Below are 20,649 nucleotides of genomic sequence, written 5' to 3'. Positions count from 1 at the left end.
AGGAAAACAATAAAATGGGAAAGACTAGAGATATCTTCAAGAAAATTACAGATACCAAGGGAAAATTTCAGGCAAAGATGGGCACAATAAAGGACAGAAATGGTATGGAACTAACAGAAGCCAAAGATATTAAGAAGTAGGAAGAATACACAGAAGAACTATACAAAAAAGATCTTAATGACCCAATAATTCCAATGGTGTGATCACTCACCTAAAGCCAGGCATTCCGGAATGCAATGTCAAGTAGGCCTTAGGAAGCATCACTACGAACAAAGCTAGTGGAGATGGAATTCCAATTGAGCTGTTTCAGATTCTAAAAGATGATGCTGTGAAAGTGCTCCACTCAAACTTGCCAGCAAATTTGGAAAACTCAGCAGTGGCCACAGAACTGGAAAAGGTCAGTTTTCATTCCAGTTCCAAAGAAAGGCAATCCCAAAGAATGCTCAAACTACCGCACAATTGCACTCATCTCACACGCTAGTAAAATAATGCTCAAAATTCTCCAAGCCAGGCTTCAACAGTAAGTGAGCCAGATATTCAAGCTGGATTTAGAAAAGGAACAAGAACCAGAGATCAAATTGCCAAAATCTGTTGGATCATCAAAAAGCAAGAGAGTTCCAGAAAAACATCTACTTTTGCTTTATTGTCTATGCCAATACCTTTCACTGTGTGGATCACAACAAACTGTAGAATCCTTAAAGAGATGGGAATAGCAGGCCACCTCAACTGCCTCCTGAGGTCAAGAAGCAAGTTAGAACTGGACATGGAACAATGAACTGGTTCCAAATCAGGAAAGGAGTACTTCAAGGCTGTATATTGTCAACCTGCTTATTTAACTTATATGCAGAGTACATCATGAGAAACCCTGGGCTAGATGTAGCACAAGCTGGAATAAAGATTGCCAGGAGAAATATCAATAACCTCAGATATGTAGATGACACACCCTTACAACAGAAAGTGAAGAAGAACTAAAGAGTCTTGATGAAAGTGAAATAAGAGAGTGAAAAAGTTAGTTTAAAACTCAACATTCAGAAAACTAAGATCATGGCATCCGGTCCCATCAGTTCATGACAAATAAGTGGGGAAAGAGTGGAAACAGTGACAGACTTTATTTTGGGGGGTCCAAAATCACTGCAGATGTTGACTGCAGCCATGAAATTAAAAGATGATTGCTCCTTGGAAGAAAACTTATGACCAACCTAGACAGCATATTAAAAAGCAGAGACATTACTTTGCCACCAAAGGTCCATCTAGTCAAAGCTATTGTTTTATCAGTAGTCATGTATGGATGTGAGAGTTGGACTATAAAGAAAGCTGAGCCCTGAAGAACTGATGCTTTTGAACTGTGGTGTTGGAGAAGACTCTTGAGAGTCCCTTGGATTGCAAGGAGATCCAACCAGTCCATCCTAAAGGAAATCAGTCCTGAATATTCATTTGAAGGACTGATGCTGAAGCTGAAACTCCAATACGTTGGCCACCTGATACTAAGAACTGACTCATTGGAAAAGACCCTGATGCTGGGAAAAATTGAAGGTGGGAGAAGAGAGGGAAACAGAGGATGAGATGGTTGGATGGCATCACTGACTCAATGAACAGGAGTTTGAGTAAACTCCAGGAGTTGGTGATGGACAGGGGGGCCTAGCGTGCTGCAGTCCATGGGGTTGCAAAGAGTCGGACATGACTAAGTGACTAAACTGAACTAAGAAGGAGAAAAAAAGGAAGAACAGTGAAGAAACAATAGTCTAACCTTGGGGACAAGGTCTTGATTCTTCAAGATATATACATAGCAATGCTTCCTGAGTAGCTCAGTTGGTATAAAATCTACCTGTATGCAGGAGACTTTGGTTTGATCTTCCACTGGAGAAGAAAATGGCAAATCACTCCCGTATTCTTGCATGGAAAATCCCAATGATAGAGGAACCTGGCAGGCTACAGTCCATGGGGCTGCCAAGAGTAAGACAGGACTTAGGGACTAAACATGCTTAGGTGGAGCACGGGGTAATCATGTCTTTTTCACACGAGTCTCTTACATCTTCTACATTGGCAAGTAGGTTCTTTACCAGTAGTGCCAACTGGGAAGCTGAATATGCATCCACACTTAGCTTAAAACTTACCCCATTTTGTTACTGGGGAGACTGTTCTTTGGGAGAGATTTAAAGTATTCTCCTTACATGTTGCAAGTAATTATAAATCTTTCCTTCTCCCAATCTTCAGCTTGATTGTGTCTATTGGGTCTACATTCACCAAGAAGGGAACCCAGTTTTTGGGTAACAATAGCACTTTATTCACCGTCATCAAAATTATCTTGGCACTTTACCTTGTTCTTTTTTTTATACATTTTAGGACAAACTATTGATATTATCTGAAAAGATTTTTGGAGTTGTAACTACAATTGCTTTGATTTATTTGCAAAGATTGGCTTCTCTTTTTATGAAGCCTTTTGTCCAAAAACATGCTGAATCAATTTATGAATTGAAGAGTTTAAATAGAATATTCTTTAAAACAATTCAATAGCATTTTATTCATTATGATGAAGATGATTTTCCTTTACTATATTTGAGTATATATTCTTTTGTATATGCTTTACTGTGTATGTGAAAATGTTTCTGAATATAAAATTTTTCATGGATATAGTCTTTGTAAACATAAAGATCAACGAATGAATTTTGCTTTTTCCTTATAAAGCTTAACATTCATCTTTGTCTGCCTGTCTCTCCCCTCAATAGTTTTCAGTTCTGAACTTGCTGCCCACTCATGCACAATAAATTCTCCTTTTGCTTCCTTTTTTTCTGCCTCAGCACCTTTCAGCTATAGCAGCAGCGGCCTAGGGAAGAAACATTTTGTATAGTCATTAGAATGAACTACTGGAAGCAATGTAAATTGTTACACTAAATCTAAAAGTTAAGAGGGGAAACAAAAGTAAATTAGTTTAATTTATCTCTCAAGAAAACTTATTATTTAAAAAGAAATGAGTGGCAAATATGCTGAAAAAAAAAAAAAGGCAAACAATCAAGTAATTAAATAATCAGGCGAGTGTCACCATGTTCAATGGTGGCACCGAGATTCCAATTTAAGACAGTGTGTGGGGATTCTGGAAGAAGCACCAGGTTATGGGATCATCAGTTTTTGTAGGGGTGGGTAATTTCATAGGCTCCCACTATGAAACAAGGTATCTTTGAGTTCTGCTGGAAGGCCCTCACTTAGGTGGAGCATGTGGTAATCATGTTGACCTTCCTGATCAGCTAAAGTTTGGACACTGTAGACCGTTGCCCCAATTCTACGGTGAATTCTCTTTCAGTCAAGCTCCTTCATGAATATGCATATGCATACATCCTAAGTCATGCTTCCCCACCTGGGAAGCCAAATATGCATGTACCTTTAGCTTAAAACTAAGTGGGAGGAGTAGCAGTATTCCCGCTATTTTGGGGAAGAGGTGGGGATTACCAGGAATTAGGCCACTGTCCACTTTTTGATCTTTATGTTTGGCCTTGAAACCGTTAAGATGCCTGTAGGTATGTCATTTAGCTTGCTGCTGAGTTACAATGAGTGAATACTGAGGCTCAAAGTCTAGTGGAAACCTACTCATCTGCCATCTTGGACCTATTTATTATTAGATTGAATCAGTTTATGTCATGGTCCCTGGCTATGCCATTCTTTGGAGATTGTACTCTGCCCTCTTCCTGTTCTAATTGTATTTAAAGGCAAAAAATGAAATGATAATGGTTTTAACAAGATGTCCAAGGTACAGCAAAGGTAGATGGGAATTAGTAAAAGCCCAGATTGTCAAGAAGAGCTTTTGGCTACACATGAGAGGATCCACTTATAAAGGAGACGTTACGTTGTACTTGCAATGAAAGAAATACCCTCTCTGATCTCTCATCTTGAAAATAGTCACAGAGATGAATGGTATTGTTTCCTTAATTTCTCTTTCTGTTTTTTCATTGTTAGTGTATAGGAATGCAAGGGATTTCTGTGTGTTAATTTTATATCCTGCAACTTTACTATATTCATTAATTAGCTCTAGTAATTTTCTGGAAGAGTTCAGATTGGGACCTGAACCCATGTGCCTGGACCCAAATCCAATCCAAACCTAGTTTGGGACTTGAACCCACAAAGTCAGGACTCAAATCCAGCCACAACCCTGCTTGGTACTTGGATCCTCAATCTTTTAATTAGAATCACTCACCTGGTGTCTGAACCTACTGAGACTAAGGTTCTTTGTGTCTCAACACAGAAGAAAGTAAGAGAGAGGCAAAGTGATAGGCAAGTAGATTTATTATATAGGTTCTGCCTTATGAGATATACAAAACAATATCTTTGAGCTTTTTGCAGAGCTCAAACCCCCAATAAACAGAAGATGAACTGTTGCAGGAAGGGGGATTCCTTTCAGGGTCTGGAAGTGGGCTCTTGTCTAACACTTGGAAATGAATTGCTGAAAGAGACATACAAGCTGACAAAGCGAGAGATTTTTCTGGAAACAGCACACAGGTGGAGAGCAGTAGGATATGGGAAACCAGGAGAACTTTGCCTCATGGCTCACAGTCTCAGGGTTCATAGAGATGGGTTTCATTTGAGGGTTGTCTTTGACCAATCATTCTAACTCGGGGTCCTTCCTGGTGGTGTACATATTGCTTCACCAAGATGGATGCCAGTGAGGAAGATCCTGGGAAATAGTCAGACACATGGTGTCTCCCTTTGACTTTTCCCAAACTTCTTCTTCTTGGTAATGGCCCATTAGTTTCCTGTTCTGAACTAGGACCTCCTGCGGTAAAATGACTCACAAATGGTTACTGTGGTGCTTGGCCAGGGAGGGCGATTTCAGTCAGTGTGCTTCCCCTGACAGAACTACTTAGGGAAGCAGTTTTCCTTCCAAGATTATTCAGTTTGATATAATCTGGTTCAAAATTGGGAAAGCAGTGCATCAAGGCACACTGCTTATATAACTTATATGCAAACTGTATCATGAGAAATGCTGGGCTGGATGAAGCTCAGGCTGAAATCAAGAATGCTGGAAGAAATACCAATAACCTCAGATATGCAGATGACACCACCCTTATGGCAGAAAGTGAAGAGGAACTAGAGAGGCTCTTGATGGAAGTGAAAGAAGAGTGTGAAAAAGCTGGGTTAAAACTCAACATTCAAAAAACTAAGATCATGACATCCGCTCCTATCACCTCATGGAAAATAGATGGGGAAAGAATGAAAATAGTGACAGACTTTATTTTCTTGGGCTCCAAAATCAGTGCAGACTTTGACTGCAGCCATGAAATTAAAAGACACTTGCTCCTTGGAAGAAAAGATATGACAAACCTGTGTACTGGGCCTGGTCGCTCAGTTGTATTCGACTCTTGTGACCCCATGGACTATAGCCCATGGGGCTCCCCTGTTTCTGGGGGATTCTCCAGGCAAAAATACAGGAGTGAGTTGTCATGCCCTGCTCCAGGGGATATTTCAAACCCAGGGATCGAACTCAGGTCTTCCACATTGCAGGCAGATTCTTTACTGTCTGAGCCACCAGGGAAATCGATGACAAACCTAGACAGTGTATTAAGTAGCAGAGTCATCACTTTGTCCACAATGGCCTGTATAGTCAAAGCTATGGTTTTTCCTATAGTCACATACGGATATAAGAGTTGGACTGTAAAGAAGGTTGAACAATGAAGAACTGATGCTTTCAAACTGTGGTGTTGGAAAAGACTCTTGAAAGTCCCTTGGACAGCAAGGATCAAATCAGTTAATCCTAAAGGAAATTAACCCTGAATATTCATTGGAAGGACTGATGTTGAAGCTGAAATCTTCAGCTTCAGGTGTCCAATACTTTGGCCACCTGATGGGAAGAGTCAACTCACTGGAAAAGACCCTGATGCTGGGAATGATTGAGGGCAAGAGGAGAAAGAGGTGACAGAGGATGGGATGGTTGAATGGTATCATCAGCTCAATGGACATGAGTTTGAGCGTGAGATAGTGAAGGACAGTGAAGCCTGGCATGCTACAGTCCATGGGGTCTCAAAGTGTTGGACATGACTGAGCAACTAAATAATGTCCTAAGTCATTTCAAGTTACGTCTGATTCTTTGTAACCCTATGGACTGTAACTCACCAGGATCTTCTGTCCATGGGATTTTCCAGGCAAGAACACTGGAGTGGGTTGCCATGCCCTCCTCCAGGAAATCTTTCTGTCTCAGGGATCCAATCCAAGTCTGTTATGTCTCCTGCATTGGCAGGCAGGTTTTACTACTGTCTCTGAGATTCAATTCAACACCAGTGCACAGAGGTAGAACATTTGGCATCGGCCCATAATAAGGAACTCTAAGTTTTCTAGTCTTTCAAATAAAAAACAACATTAAGTATTTTGCATATAAACAAGTATATCATTTTTTTATTGCCTGCCAAAGATCATGGCTATTTTCTTCTAAGTCTAAAATTAAGCTACAGAAATGGTCTCTGACTAAATATGCATTCATACTGTGTGGCTTTTAGAATTTTTTTTCTTTTAGAACAAGGTCAAGAGCACTATAGCTTTCCTTAGTTTTTTTTTACTAACTGCATGTCTGTTGTTTTTTGAGAAAAATCCCTACATTTTCCTATTCCTTTGTCATGTTAAAGACTTGCTTCCCCCCTTTTTATTAAATATAATTTGAAATTTTGTATTTTTATACCATATGGTTTTGGTTGAATAGTTAGGTTTATGCTGAGTCTTATAGTTATTTGTGGTTTCAATGGACAGTTACAACTTTAAGATGAATGTTGTAATGCTTTCTTCACTGTTTTTAAAACAAAATAAGATATAGCCTTATTAAGAATATCTTAATTATCTAATAAGATAACTAGAAGGTAGTATAAATAGCACCTATTTCTTCTGAGGCGTGAACATTTTGGAAATTTGATAAAGCAAGGATAGTCATCCCAAAGGTAATGAAGCTAACATGAGAAATCTATAGAGTTGAGTTCAGTTCAGTCGCTCAGTCATGTCCAACCCTTTGCAATCCCATGAAATGCAGCACACCAGGCTTCCCTGTCCATCACTAATTCCCAGAGCCTGCTCAAACTATGTCCATTGATTTGGTGATGCCAACCAACCATCTCATCCTCTGTCATCCCCTTCTCCTCCCAACTTCAATCTTTCCCATGAGTCAGTTCTTCACATCAGATGGTCAAAATATAGGAGTTTCAGCTTTAGCATCAGTACTTCAAATGAATATTCAGGACCGATATGGATTTCCTTTAGGATTGACTGGTTTGATCTTGCAGTCCAAGGATCTCTCAATAGTCCTCCCCAACACCACAGTTCAAAAGCATCAATTCTTCGGGGCTCAGATTTCTTTATGGTCCAACTCTTACATCTATACATGATGACTGGAAAAAACATAGCTTTGACTAGATGAACTTTTGCTGGGAAAGTAATGGCTCTGCTTTTTAATATTCTGTCTAGGTTGGTCATAGTTTTTCTTTCAAGGAGCAAGTGTCTTTTAATTTCATGGCTGCAGTCACCATCTGCAGTGATTTTGGAGCTCCCAAAATAAAAGTCTGTCACTGTTTTCAGTGTTTCCCCATCTATTTGCAATGATGGGACCAGATGCCATGATGTTAGTTTTCTGAATGTTGAGTTTTAAGGCAACTTTTTCACTCTCCTCTTTCACTTTCATCAAGAGGCTATTTAGTTCTTCTCTTTCTTCCATAAGGGTGGTGTCATCTGCACATCTGAGGTTATTGATATTTCTCCCGGCAATCTTGACTCCAGCTTGTGCTTCATCCAGCCCAGCATTTTGCATGATGCACTCTGCATATGAGGTAAATAAGCAGGGTGACAATATACAGCCTTGAAGTACTCCTTTCCCGATTTGGAACCAGTTCATTGTTCCATATCCGGTTCTAAATGTTGCTTCTTGATCTGCATAGATTTCTCAGGAGGCAAGTTAAGTGGTCTGGTGCACCCATCTCTTTAAGTTTTTGAACTATCTGATTTTAAAAGACATGAAAATGCAAATTATTTTGTACTGTCTGATTTTAAAAGACATGAAAATGTGATCCTAATTTACAAATGAATAGGATTATAAAAGAGCTTTCCTGGTGGCTCAGAGGGTGAAAAATCTGCCTGTAGCACAGGAGTATAATTTGAAGAGTGGTACTTTTGTTTTGGTTTAGATATTAATAAAGCAATTAATTAACTAATTGTGTTATTTTGCATATGAGCAAATAAGAAAATAAGTAACATTTATTGACTTCTTTCAATAAAGTTATAAATATAAATAAATATATGTAGTCTAAATACATATATCAATCTATTTGTTTCACATTGACCCTTTAAATTCAATCCTATAATGATGTCTTCTCTACAGATAAGGAAATTGAAGCACTTACAAGTAAAGTACTTGTCCAAAGCCAGAGAATTAAAAGAGATGAAGTGTAAGCCACTACACTTTGTCCCTCTAATTGGTGAATAAAATACATTCTGTGACACTACAAATTGAAATTGGTAGGATATTGATTAAGGATATGCATTATGGGTATCACAAATTCACCTTGAAGTGTGCTTTCAACAATCTTTTTCCTATCTGTGACATAATTTGTACCCTAATTATCTGATATTGTTGTTCTTGACAAAGCAAAACATGCATTTCAATGTATTTTCCCAAGATTGGAAATTAATTCTTACTGATCTTAAACTTTAGTCATTGATTTTTAAAGATCAATTTTATATTAACATCTTAGTAATGGGATTTAATTTAATGTTATGTTTAGAATAGCATGGCTTGCCACAAGTCTATCTTCCATATGTATGAACTAACAAAAAAATGTTTAAAAATCTGATGTTTATATATTGAATAGGAGAATCAGTCCAGTCAGTCAGTTCAGTCGCTCAGTCATGTCCGACTCTCAGTGACCCCATGAATCTCAGCACACCAGGCCTCCTTGGCCATCACAAACTCCCGGAGTCCACCCAAACCCATGTCTATCGAGTCGGTGATGCCATCCAGCCATCTCATCCTCTGTCATCTCTTTCTCCTCCTGCCCCCAGTCCCTCCTAGCATCAGGGTCTTTTCCAATGAGTCAACTCTTCGCATGAGGTGGCCAAAGTATTGGAGTTTCAGCTTCAGCATCAGTCCTTCCAATGAACACCCAGGACTGATTTCCTTTAGGATGGACTGGTTGGATCTCCTTGCAGTCCAAGGGACTCTCAAGAATATGTCTTAGCAATTGAAACAGTTTTAATGAGAGCTCTAATCTTTACAGATTTGGTGATATAGGCTCCAAAGTGCAGCTTAGCTGAAACTGCTCTGTCTGTCTTGATGTAAAATACTTAACATAATAAGTTTTATTCTACTACATGTAAAATGATAGGGTATAAATTTTGCAGTTATTTTTTATTTGATGCTTACAGAACATTTTAGCATTGACAAGTTGAAGTTTATTTCAGATAAATTTGGAATTAGAACTGATTTACTAGAGCCACATATTGTGAATTACTTAGGCAATATATTTCAAGATACTGATATATATTGCCATTGCAATATAGAAACAGATTGCTTATTTTACCATGGCAGGATTATTTTGCTTTAGGGAATGAATATTAAATTCCATGAATATTTGCTGAGCCTGTTTCTCTGCGTTGAAGAACGTGTTGGTCCCAAGTGTTTCAAACTGAAACAGTATAAAATCAGGTATTTCCTTGCATGAGGTATTACTGCTGCATCAGAATCTGTTCAGAGCTCTGGCTCCACAGTCTGCACTTCAGATGAAATAACTTAGCTGCTATCTCATCAAACGACTATGTCCTGGGTAATACTTATGTATGGAGGGTCCAGGAATTGTGGTATAAAAACAGATCACTCCTCAAAATGATGCAGGGATTCTCTGAAGTAATCAATGAGTCATATTTGTTGAGGCAGTTATTGCTTTCTTGGTGTCTGTCGCTTACTCCTTAGAAGAAAAGTTATGACCAACCTAGATAACATATTAAAAAGCAGAGACATTACTTTGCCAATAAAGTCTGTCTAGTCAAGGCTATGGTTTTTCCAGTAGTCATGTATGGATGTGAGAGTTAGACTATAAAGAAAACTGAGTGCCAAAGAGTTGATGCTTTTGAACTGTGGTGTTGGAGAAGATTCTTGAGAGTCCCTTGGATTGCAAGGAGATCCAACCAGTCCATCCTTAAGGAAGTCAGACCTGAATATTCACTGGAAGGACTGATGTTGAAACTGAAATTCCAATACTTTGACCACCTGATGAGAAGAGCTGACTCACTGGAAAGGACCCTGATGCTGGGAAAGATTGAAGGCAGGAGGAGAAGGGGATGACAGAGGATGAGATGGTTGGATGGCATCATTGACTCAATGGAAAAGAGTTTGAGTAAATTCCGGGAGTTGGTGATGGACAGGGAGTCCTGGTGTGATGCAGTCCATGGGGTCACAAAGAGTTGGACATGACTAAGCAGTTGAACTGAACTAAAATGAACTGATAATTTCCCAGTGTATCCTTGACTACATTAAGTCACTTAATTCTGTCAACAGCCAAATGGGATAAACAGTAATTTACAAGCAAGGAATCCAGGGACAATTTGAGGGTAAGCAGAGGTGGTAAGTGTCCATGATCTCTACCTTCTTCATGTTTTCATATGATAATTGACTTGATAATAATTGCAGTGAACATTTATTTTCATTCATTTTGTTGAAATGATTTATATAGTAATGAAAAATGCAAGTGAGAATTCTTGCTTTCTCAAATAATTGTCTACTAATGTACTACCTATTTTGGCAGAAAATATTATGGGCAAAAATCAAGCAGTCTTTTTTCCAAGCATATATATATATATATATATATATATACATTTTTAAAAGTGGTATCAAAAAAACCAGTGTGTATGTGGAGCAGGCTTATACTGGTTTATGGGAGTTCATTATTAAATTTTCAGAAATTTCACATTTGTTTTAAAAATAACTGCTATTTAAAATTAAATTATATAAATACACAATTATATATTATCAAAAGCAAATATGATAAATATTTCAAATATTCACTGTATAGTGAAATACAACCAATAGTATTCCTATGGTTCATTCCAACTCTATATTAAGTGACATCATCTTGGCAGATTGAGCACCACGATGGGAATATCTATACCATCACTTATATATGCTTCACTGTTTTGTTGATTGCCTAGACTTAAGAAAGTGTTTGAAAAATGTTAATAATGCAGATATTTGCAGTTATTACATACTGGCTAGTGCACCAAGATGAGCACACACAAATACAAAAGAGAAATGTTCCTGTGATAACAAAACACTATCACCTGATTCATCAAACAACCCATTGATTCCATTAATTAATGAGGGAATTTCCAGAATGCATTTTTTATTTTGTTCTTATCCTTTTGGCTAAATAAGAAAAATTATTAAATAATATTCTTGCCAAAGCACACTCATTTATCAATGATATGAGTGACTTTCTTGCATTTATTTTTAGCCTGATTTTTTTTTTAATCATAGTGAAGTTGCAAAGATAAGTTTGCTACAAATACAAGAGGTCACAAAAAATCAATAAAAGCATTCTGTGAAAATCAATTGGCTATGTGGAATCACAATAGAGTATTGTATTTTTGTTATTTGTAAATTATACCTTATATATCTTCTATATCAGTATCAAAAAATAATAAACTCATACAATATTTTCAGAGAGCTCCTTGTTAATCATTTACCAGCACACTACTGGTAGTACTGAAAAATAGTATTGAAAAGAAATATATAGTTTCTTGTTGTTGTTCAATCACTAAGTTGTGTCCAACTCTTTGTGACCCCATGGACTATAACTCACCAGGCTTCTTTGTCCAATATACAACTTAGGAAATCTTAATAAAAATCCTTACAGGGTATACATAGAGAAACACTGAAATTTTTTATCATGAATTCATAATAAGCTAATGGGGAAAAACAGATTGGCAAAATAAAGTTTAAGTTAATTTCAAGAGCAGCTTTTTTATTTAACTTCAGTCTTCTGACGGGCAATTTTGTAAACAGGCTTTCAATGATTCCTGCTTCCTGACCCCCAGGTCCTTGTGTAATCAACCCCCTCCCTTTGAATGTGGCTTGGACCTAGGGATTTATTTCTAATGAGTAGACTGCTATTAAACTGATCTCAGACCACCTCTGAGATTAGACAGTGAGAGACTGTCTTCCATCTTTCTTGCACTCTATCTCTGGTTCTTCTCACATGCTCGCTCTGATAAAGCAAGTTGCCATGTAGTGAGTTGCTCTACAGAGAGTCCATCATGGTAAGGAACTCAAGGCAACCAACAGCCAACAGCCAGGGAAGAAGTAGCTTCCCAGTGGTGCAATAGTAAAGAACCTGCTTGCCAATGCAGGAAATACAGGAGACATGGGTTCGATTCCTGGGTTGGGAAGATCCCCTGGAGAAGAAAATGGCAACTCACTCCAGTATTCTTGCCTGGAAAATACCATGAACAGAGGAGCCTGATGGGCTACTGTCCATGGGGTCACAAGGAATCAGACACGACTGAGCAAAACACAGCAACAAGGAGGAAGCAAAGCCCTTGGTCCAATGGCATGCTCTAAATTGAATCCTGCCAACAATGATATGAGAGATCTTGGTAACACATTATGTCTCAAGTAAGTCTTCAGTTTGGGCTTCCCAGGTGGCTCAGTGGTCAAGAGTCCCCTTGCAATGCAGGAGATGCAGGAGACATTTGTTTGATCCCTGGGTTGGGAAGATTCCCTGCAAAAGGAAATAGCAGCCCACTCTAGTATTCTTGCCTGCAAAATCCCACGAACAGAGGAGCTTGGAGGGATAGAGTCCACGGGGTTGCAGAGAGTTGGACAAAACTTAGCAACTAAACAACAGTAACAAGAAGTCTTTAGATGAGGTCCCAACCTTAGTCTAAACCTTGATTTCAGCCTCTGAGAAATCTTGAAGGCAAGACACAGCAAAGTCTTACCCAGAGTCCTTACAACAAAAACTTTGAAATAATGCATTCTGTTGTTCAAAGCTACTAGATTTTGCAGTACTTCATTAAACAGTTCAGTTCAGTTCAGTTCAGTCACTCAGTCATGTCCGACTCTTTACGACCCCATAAACCACAGCATGCCAGGCCACCCTGTCCATCACCAACTCCCGGAGTCTACCCAAACCCATATCCATCAAGTGGGTGATGCCATCCAACCATCTAATCCTCTGTCATCCCCTTCGCCTCCTGCCCTCAATCTTTCCCAGCATCAGGAAATGGGTCAGCTCTTCTCATCAGGTGGCCAAAGTACTGGAGTTTCAGCTTCAACATCAGTCCTTCCAATGAACACCCAGGACTGATCTCCTTTAGGATGGATTGGTTGGATCTCCTTGCAGTCCAAGGGACTCTCAAGAGTCTTCTCCAACACCATAGTTCAAAAGCATCAATTCTTTGGTGGTCAGCTTTCTTTATAGTCCAACTCTCACATCCATACATGACCACTGGAAAAACCATAGCCTTGACTAGACAGACCTTTGTTGGCAAAGTAATGTCTCTGCTTTTCAATATGCTATATATATTTGCTATAACTTTCCTTCCAAGGAGTAAGTGTCTTTTAATTTCATGGCTGCAATCACCATCTGCAGTGATTTTGAAGCCCAGAAAAATAAAGTCAGCCACTGTTTCCACTGTTTCCCCATCTATCTGCCATGAAGTGATGGGACCGGATGCCATGATCTTAGTTTTCTGAATATTGAACTTTAAAGCTAACTTTTTCACTTTTCTCTTTCACTTTCATCAAGAGGCTCTTAAGTTCTTCTTCACTTTCTGCCAGAAGGGTGGTGTCATCTGCACATTTGAGGTTATTGATATTTCTCCTGGCAATCTTGATTCCAGCTTGTGCTTCATCCAGCCCAGCATTTCTCATGACATACACTGCATATAAGTTAAAAAAGCAGGGTGACAATATACAGCCTTGACGTACTCCTTTTCTGATTTGGAACCAGTCTGTTGGTCCATGCCCAGTTCTAACTGTTGCTTCCTGACCTGCATAGAGGTTTCTCAAGAGGCAGGTCAGGTGGTCTCGTTTTCCCATCTTTTTCAGAGTTTTCCACAGTTTATTGTGATCCACATAGTCAAAGGCTTTGGCATAGTCAATAAAGCAGAAATAGATGTTTTTCTGGAACTCTCTTGGTTTTTTCGATGATCCAGCAGATGTTGGCAATTTGATTTCTGGTTCCTCTGCCTTTTCTAAAGCAGTAATAGATAACTAATACAATCATCATGAAAATAAAATTGAAGTTACATATCCTTTAAAATTATATGTTGCTGCTAAGTCACTTCAGTCATGTCTGACTCTGTGTGACCCCATAGATGGCAGCCCACCAGGCTCCTCTGTCCCTGGGATTCTCCAGGCAAGAATACTGAAGTGTGTTGACATTTCCTTCTCCAATACATGTAAGCATTCTAAGGCGCTTCAGTTTTGTCTGACTCTGTGCGACCCCATGGACAGCAGCCCACCAGGCTCCTCTGTCCCCAGGATTTTCTAGGCACAAATACTGAAGCGGGTTGCAATTTCCTAATAAGCAATATTCTTACTATTAGTCTTAAAATTTAGAGTTGCTTTGTTCCTTTGAAATGCATTTTGAATTTTTTTAAAGTCTTAGTATTAAAATCTTTCTTTTGTGTCTAAGATATCTCTCATGACATTTCCACTGTGGTACTGAAGTATTGTATAAATATTCTTGCATCTCTCTTTTACAAGATAGAGCCAAAGGAATAAAATCATTATAATTGTACATAGGTTGGCATTTATTTCTAAGTAGTTTATAATCCCACCATTCCTTACACCTGAATTTATGACCTCCATTTAATATGTGTAATAACAGCAGTTCAAACTCCATATCACTGTAAAGAAAAACAGTCAATATTTATCTCACTACTTTTTTAAAATATACAAGCAAGTTGCCCATTTCTTCCTTGTTAATTTACAAGTATCTTAGATGAAGGTATTGAATTAATCATTGTCATAAATGTATTGATGATAGGTTTCCTGAAGGAATATTTTTCTCAGAAGTTTGAGGCCATAAAGTAACCAGAAACTAGAGCCTTTAACTGAATATACTGTTCATATTTTCTATTTTTTCCCCTTAAACCTGTAAGTATTCAGTTGGGTAGCCGTTTCTAATAATCAGAGAGGCACCTGTCAAATTCTGCTCAATACTTTTCAGGTTGTCCACTCTCTATATTATTTCTAATTTAAAAATTATTTCACTACAAATATTTTAAAGCAGAAGCAAGGAACAAATGTGTTCTATATATATTTGACACCTCTGAAATTCAATAAGAAAATCTGAAACATCTTTCAAGATTACGATCTGTGACAGTTCCCATATATATCTGGATATTTCTTACACACACTTACTGAAAGCGTCCCTGTCTTTATTAAAGCTAACTGCATATTTTTTTATTTCCTGTAGATATTTGTAGTTTTTCTTCTAGGCTTTACCCACATCTTTTCTATTGGTTTATTCTCACATTGATTTTCTGCTTAATAATTGTTATGATTTCCCACTTCCATTTGGGAAGAATGATATTTAAAGAGAAATCAAATGTAATTTTGCTGTACTTATATTCTTATTTGCAATGAGATAATATTTTACTCTGTTAATAAATATAATTGACTAACAGGTGAGGTAGTGATAATGCAATTATTTATAAAGGGTAAATATTCTCCAATAAACTTAAGCATACTGTGTGATTAATAAAATTTATGATCTAATGAATTCAATCAGTGTGATTAAATATAAAGTAAGAAAACTTCTACTAAAATGAGTTGCTTTTTGTATCTCAAACATATATGTTTTGTTCAAATGATCTTATAGTAAGACTTTGTCTTGTTAGATGTCCACTGTGAGAGCTAAACACTTTTATAATATTTAAATATTTCTAAATGGTGCTTTCTAACCTATAAAATTCATTACTCTGAAAACAATGTGATTATGGTCATAAACATTTCTAGAAAGCCTTGCATTTGAAGAATAATGACTCTGCCTAAATTGATTTCTAACATTGTTATATCTCCAGTGTAATGTTAATGAAACCTAAAATGAGGTGATATTTAACAAGGTTTCCATTCTAGCAACTTTTATTATTTGCATCTATTCTTGCAACAGAAGCTGTTTTCAAATTAAAAAAAATCTCTATAAATTCAAAGGCTTATTTTAGGAGAATATTCTCATCCACAAACTGCAAGTAGGATATAATAAATAAAAATAAATTTAAATGTTCTGATGAAAAATAAAACACATTTTAAATAGCAGTTCAGAATATGGAATTAAGAATGTCCCTAACCAGAAGGAATTTTCTGGCTGATAATAATAAACAAGTATAAATTAGCATTTGCATCTACAGAGGATAATTTCTCATGAGTTCTGGGTAATAACCTCGATATAATGACACATATTCAAGGGCTATTTAGCACAAGTTTTAGATTCAAATATTAAGCCACAATTATTTTGGCATTCTTCTTTTAAATGGCAATGAAAATAAATTGTCTAAAGAAGATATTCTTTGCCATATCTGGAAATTTCTTTGCTTGTGGTTCAACACTGTGTGGACAGGATCCATGTGAATTTTGCCTTACCAATAGTGATTTTCATTGATTTATTACAAATTAGAAAAGACTAAACTCAACCAATGTTAATCAAAATCAATTATCAATAACTGTTATATTAATCCTAGTGATTGTTTTTTTTCTCAACCAGTTAGTGATACAATTGCTTCGTTTGCATATTCAACCAGTCCATCCTAAAGGAGATCAGTCCTGGGTGTTCATTGGAAGGACTGATGCTGAAGCTGAAACTCCAATACTTTAGCCACCTCATGCGAAGAGCTGACTCATTGGAAAAGACCCTGATGTTGGAAGGGATTGGGAGCAGGAGAAGAATGGGTTGACAGAGGATGAGATGGCTGGATGACATCACCGATTTGATGGACATGGGTTTGAGTAAACTCCGGGAGTTTGTTGATGTCCAGGGAGGCCTGGCGTGCTGTGATTCATGGGGTCTCAAAGAGTCGGACACGACTGAGCGACTGAACTGAACTGAACTGATGACAAATATATTGAGCATCTTTATTTTATGGCTCACAAAAAAAGTGAAATGCTAAGTTGCTAATTATCATTCTTCTCTTAGTAAATATGTAGGTCCCACTGATTTCACTTTATTCTCATATTTAAATTTCTGCAGAGTATTATGGTTATAGGATATAAATTTACAGCATAAACCAAACTAGATTCTGTTTTTTGGGATACTATAGCTCACTGCTTTCTTATTTATAAATTTCTCTGAGTAAAATTTTTCTAATTAGGTACAAATGATTGAAACTCACATATGAAACTTAGTTTTTTAAACAAATTCATCAAATTTCTCCCACGCATCTTTTCATTTCAAAATACACAGTTATAATAATTATTATGGTAATAAAATCATACATAGTTTGGTAATGGGCTTCCCTCGTAGCTCAGCTGGTAAAGAATCCGCCTGCATGCAGGAGACCCTGGTTCAATTCCTGGGTTGGGAAATCAGCTGGAGAAGGGATAGTCTACCTACTCCAGTATTCTTGGGCTTCACTGGTGGCTCAGTTGGTACAGAATTCACCTGCAATGCTGGACACCTGGGTTTGATCCCTGGTTTGGGAAGATCCGCTGGAGAAGGGAAAGGCTTACCCACTCCAGTGGAGAATTCCATGGACTGTAGTCACAAAGAGTCAGACATGCTGAGTGACTTTCACTTTCACACTTGTTTGATAGCAACAACACAGTGATAGTGGATTATAGCTATATTAAAATGCTTTCTCATTTTATTTTTTTTAACTTTTATTTATTATTTACTTGGCTGTGCTGGGTCTGGGTCTTCGTTGCTGTGCAAGCAGGCTTTTCTCTAGTTTCAGAGAGCGAGGGCTATTCTATAGCTGTGCTGCATAGGCTTGTCACTGAGATGTCTTCTCTTATTGTGGAGCACAGGTTCCAGACACCCGGGCTTCAGTAGTTGTGGAACACAGGCTTATTAGTGTTCAGGCTCTAGAGTGTGAACTCAATATTTGTGGCACAAAAGCTAAGTCGCTGCACAGTGTGGGGAATCTTCCCCGACCAGGGATTGAACCCATATCCCCTGCAATTACAGGTGAATTCTTACCCATTGCATCACCAGGGAAGTCCATCAATTCACTTTAAATTTGCAGAGCTAGATAAAGAATGAAGTCTAATAATAATAGTTAATATTTTAGAGTGCATATTTTCCCATTCATGTTTTTAAGTGCTTTATTAAGTGAAGTCGCTCAGTCGTGTCCAACTCTTTGGAGTTGGACCCTGTGGACTGTAGCCTACCAGGCTCCTCCCTCCATGGGATTCTCCAGGCAAGAATACTGGAGTTGGTTGCAATGGCCCTATGAAATGGCATTATTTTTATCTGTTTTATATATGCAGAAGAAATAGAGAAGTAATATAGTTTTCCCGTAGCAAATAAATAGTAAATATTGAAATCAGAAAATGGATTCAGCTCCAGAACCCAAGCTCCTAACTACCTGGACTTAGAAGGTATTATTATGTTTAGTGAAATAACTTATATGGAGAAGGACAAATATTGTATGTATTCATTTATATATAGCATCTAAAAAATAAATGAAAAAAGAATACATATAACCAAAAAGAAACATACTGATATGGAGGAAAAAAAATGATTTAGTGATTACCAGTGGAGACAGGGAAAGGAGGAAGGGCAAGAAGAGGTTGATAAGAGATACAAACTACTGTGTATAAAATAAATGAGCTAAGAGGATATGTTTTACAGCTCAGGGAGTAGAGCCAATATTTGTAATAACTTTAAATGGAGTATAATCTGTAGAAGTATTAAATCACTATGCTATACACCTGAAACTAATGTCATATTGTTAATCAAATATACTTCCATGAAAATAAAATGAAAATTAGGTATTATTGTATTGCCAAGTAATTCAGAGATTTAATATATATATTTTAAAATTTGATAAATTAATGATAAGGAAATAATACTAACAACATTTAAAACATTTGTATGTATATGTTGTTGTGACACTTTGGTTTATAAGAGTATAGTTAAGGGAATGTACTTTGAATTCTTACAGACCTTGCCTCCAATCATGGCTCTGTGACATTGAGCAAGTTATTTTCTGTCTCTGAGCCTGAATATTTTCATATGTAAAATGGGGGACAATAATGCCTATTGAGGCACTTGCTTGGTGGTCCAGTGACTAAGACTCCACTCTGCCCTTGCCGGGGACCAGGGTTCGATCCTTGGTCAGGGAACTAGATTTCACATGCCTCAACTAAGAATTTGCATTCCACTATGAAGATAGAAGATCCCGTGAGCCACAATTAAGACCTAGTGCAGTCACATTAAAAGAAAATAATATCTGTGATTAGAAAATAAATAAATAATGCCTACTGATAGGTATGGACTTCGTGGCTCAGTCGGTAAAGAATCTGCCTGTAATTCGGGAGAGCTGGCTTCGATTCCTGGGTAGGGAGATCTCCTGGAGGAGGGCATGGAATCCACTCCAGTGTTCTTGCCTAGAGAATCCACATAGACAGAGGTGCCTGGCTGGCTGCAGTCCATGGGATTTGCTGGCAGTCAGACACCCCTGAGTAACGAAGCACAGCACAACACCAATAGGTAAGTTGTGTATAAAAAGCTAAGCATACTGCCTACCAGTCAGTTAGGAAGTACTCATAACTTCTAATTATAATTGCTTCTATTTTAGCTATACTTTATTAATTCCTGAAAATAAAAACCAACTTGGCATTTCTCATTATTCTGGCAATAATTTTGTAACACAAAGGCTAATGCTGTTTTTAAAATACAGTGCTGTATTATCTCCTTATTAGATCCCCTTGAGAAGGAAATGGCAAACCACTCTAGTACCCTTGTCTGGAAAATTCCATGGACAGAGGAAATGGGTGGTCTACAGTTCATGGGGTAGAAAACAACTGGACGTGACTTTGTGACTAAATAAACAGATTTTTCAACTAGTCCATTTATAGTCTTAAACATTTAGTGGTCTGCAGGGGAAAGAGAAATTTGGTTCTGAAGCAGGGGATAATTGACAACACATTGTGATTGAAGAACTTCGCAGTGTTTCATTTCTCCACTAAAATCTCTGATTATAATTTGATATTTTAAGGCCCCATTCATATCTGCACAGAATTTCAGTGCGTTAGTGTTGCAGCCTGGTGGCAAATGGCGCCCTAGTGAGCGTCCTAGTAAGCATGCGGAACTGGACATTCTTGGGGTGGGACGTGCTCTCTGCTCCGCTTCACTGCCTACTCTTGTGCCTGTCCCCCATGGAAATAAAATAAGAAGTTCCTGATCAACAGCTGAACCTTAACTTGACTCCATATTTATGGTGCGATAATAAAACTCTTAGTATAGCTAGCTATTCCCTAAAGATCTCATGAGACTTCTGCCAAAAAAAGTTTGGGCTGAAAGGAGCCATTTTGTTTTCCTGCCGTGGAGAACAGAAAGGCCCCCTGAGACCCCGCTTGCCAAATTCAACGTGTCCGTCTTTTCATTATGCTAGCGCCCTCCTTTCAGGTCTTTCTTACTGGCTATGTTAGACCATTATATCTACTACTGTGGGCAGGAATCCCTTAGAAGA

Source organism: Muntiacus reevesi, chromosome 5, assembly GCF_963930625.1.
Source record: "Muntiacus reevesi chromosome 5, mMunRee1.1, whole genome shotgun sequence".
In the NCBI taxonomy this organism is placed as follows: Eukaryota; Metazoa; Chordata; class Mammalia; order Artiodactyla; family Cervidae; genus Muntiacus; species Muntiacus reevesi.
This window is presented reverse-complemented; position numbering follows the sequence as displayed.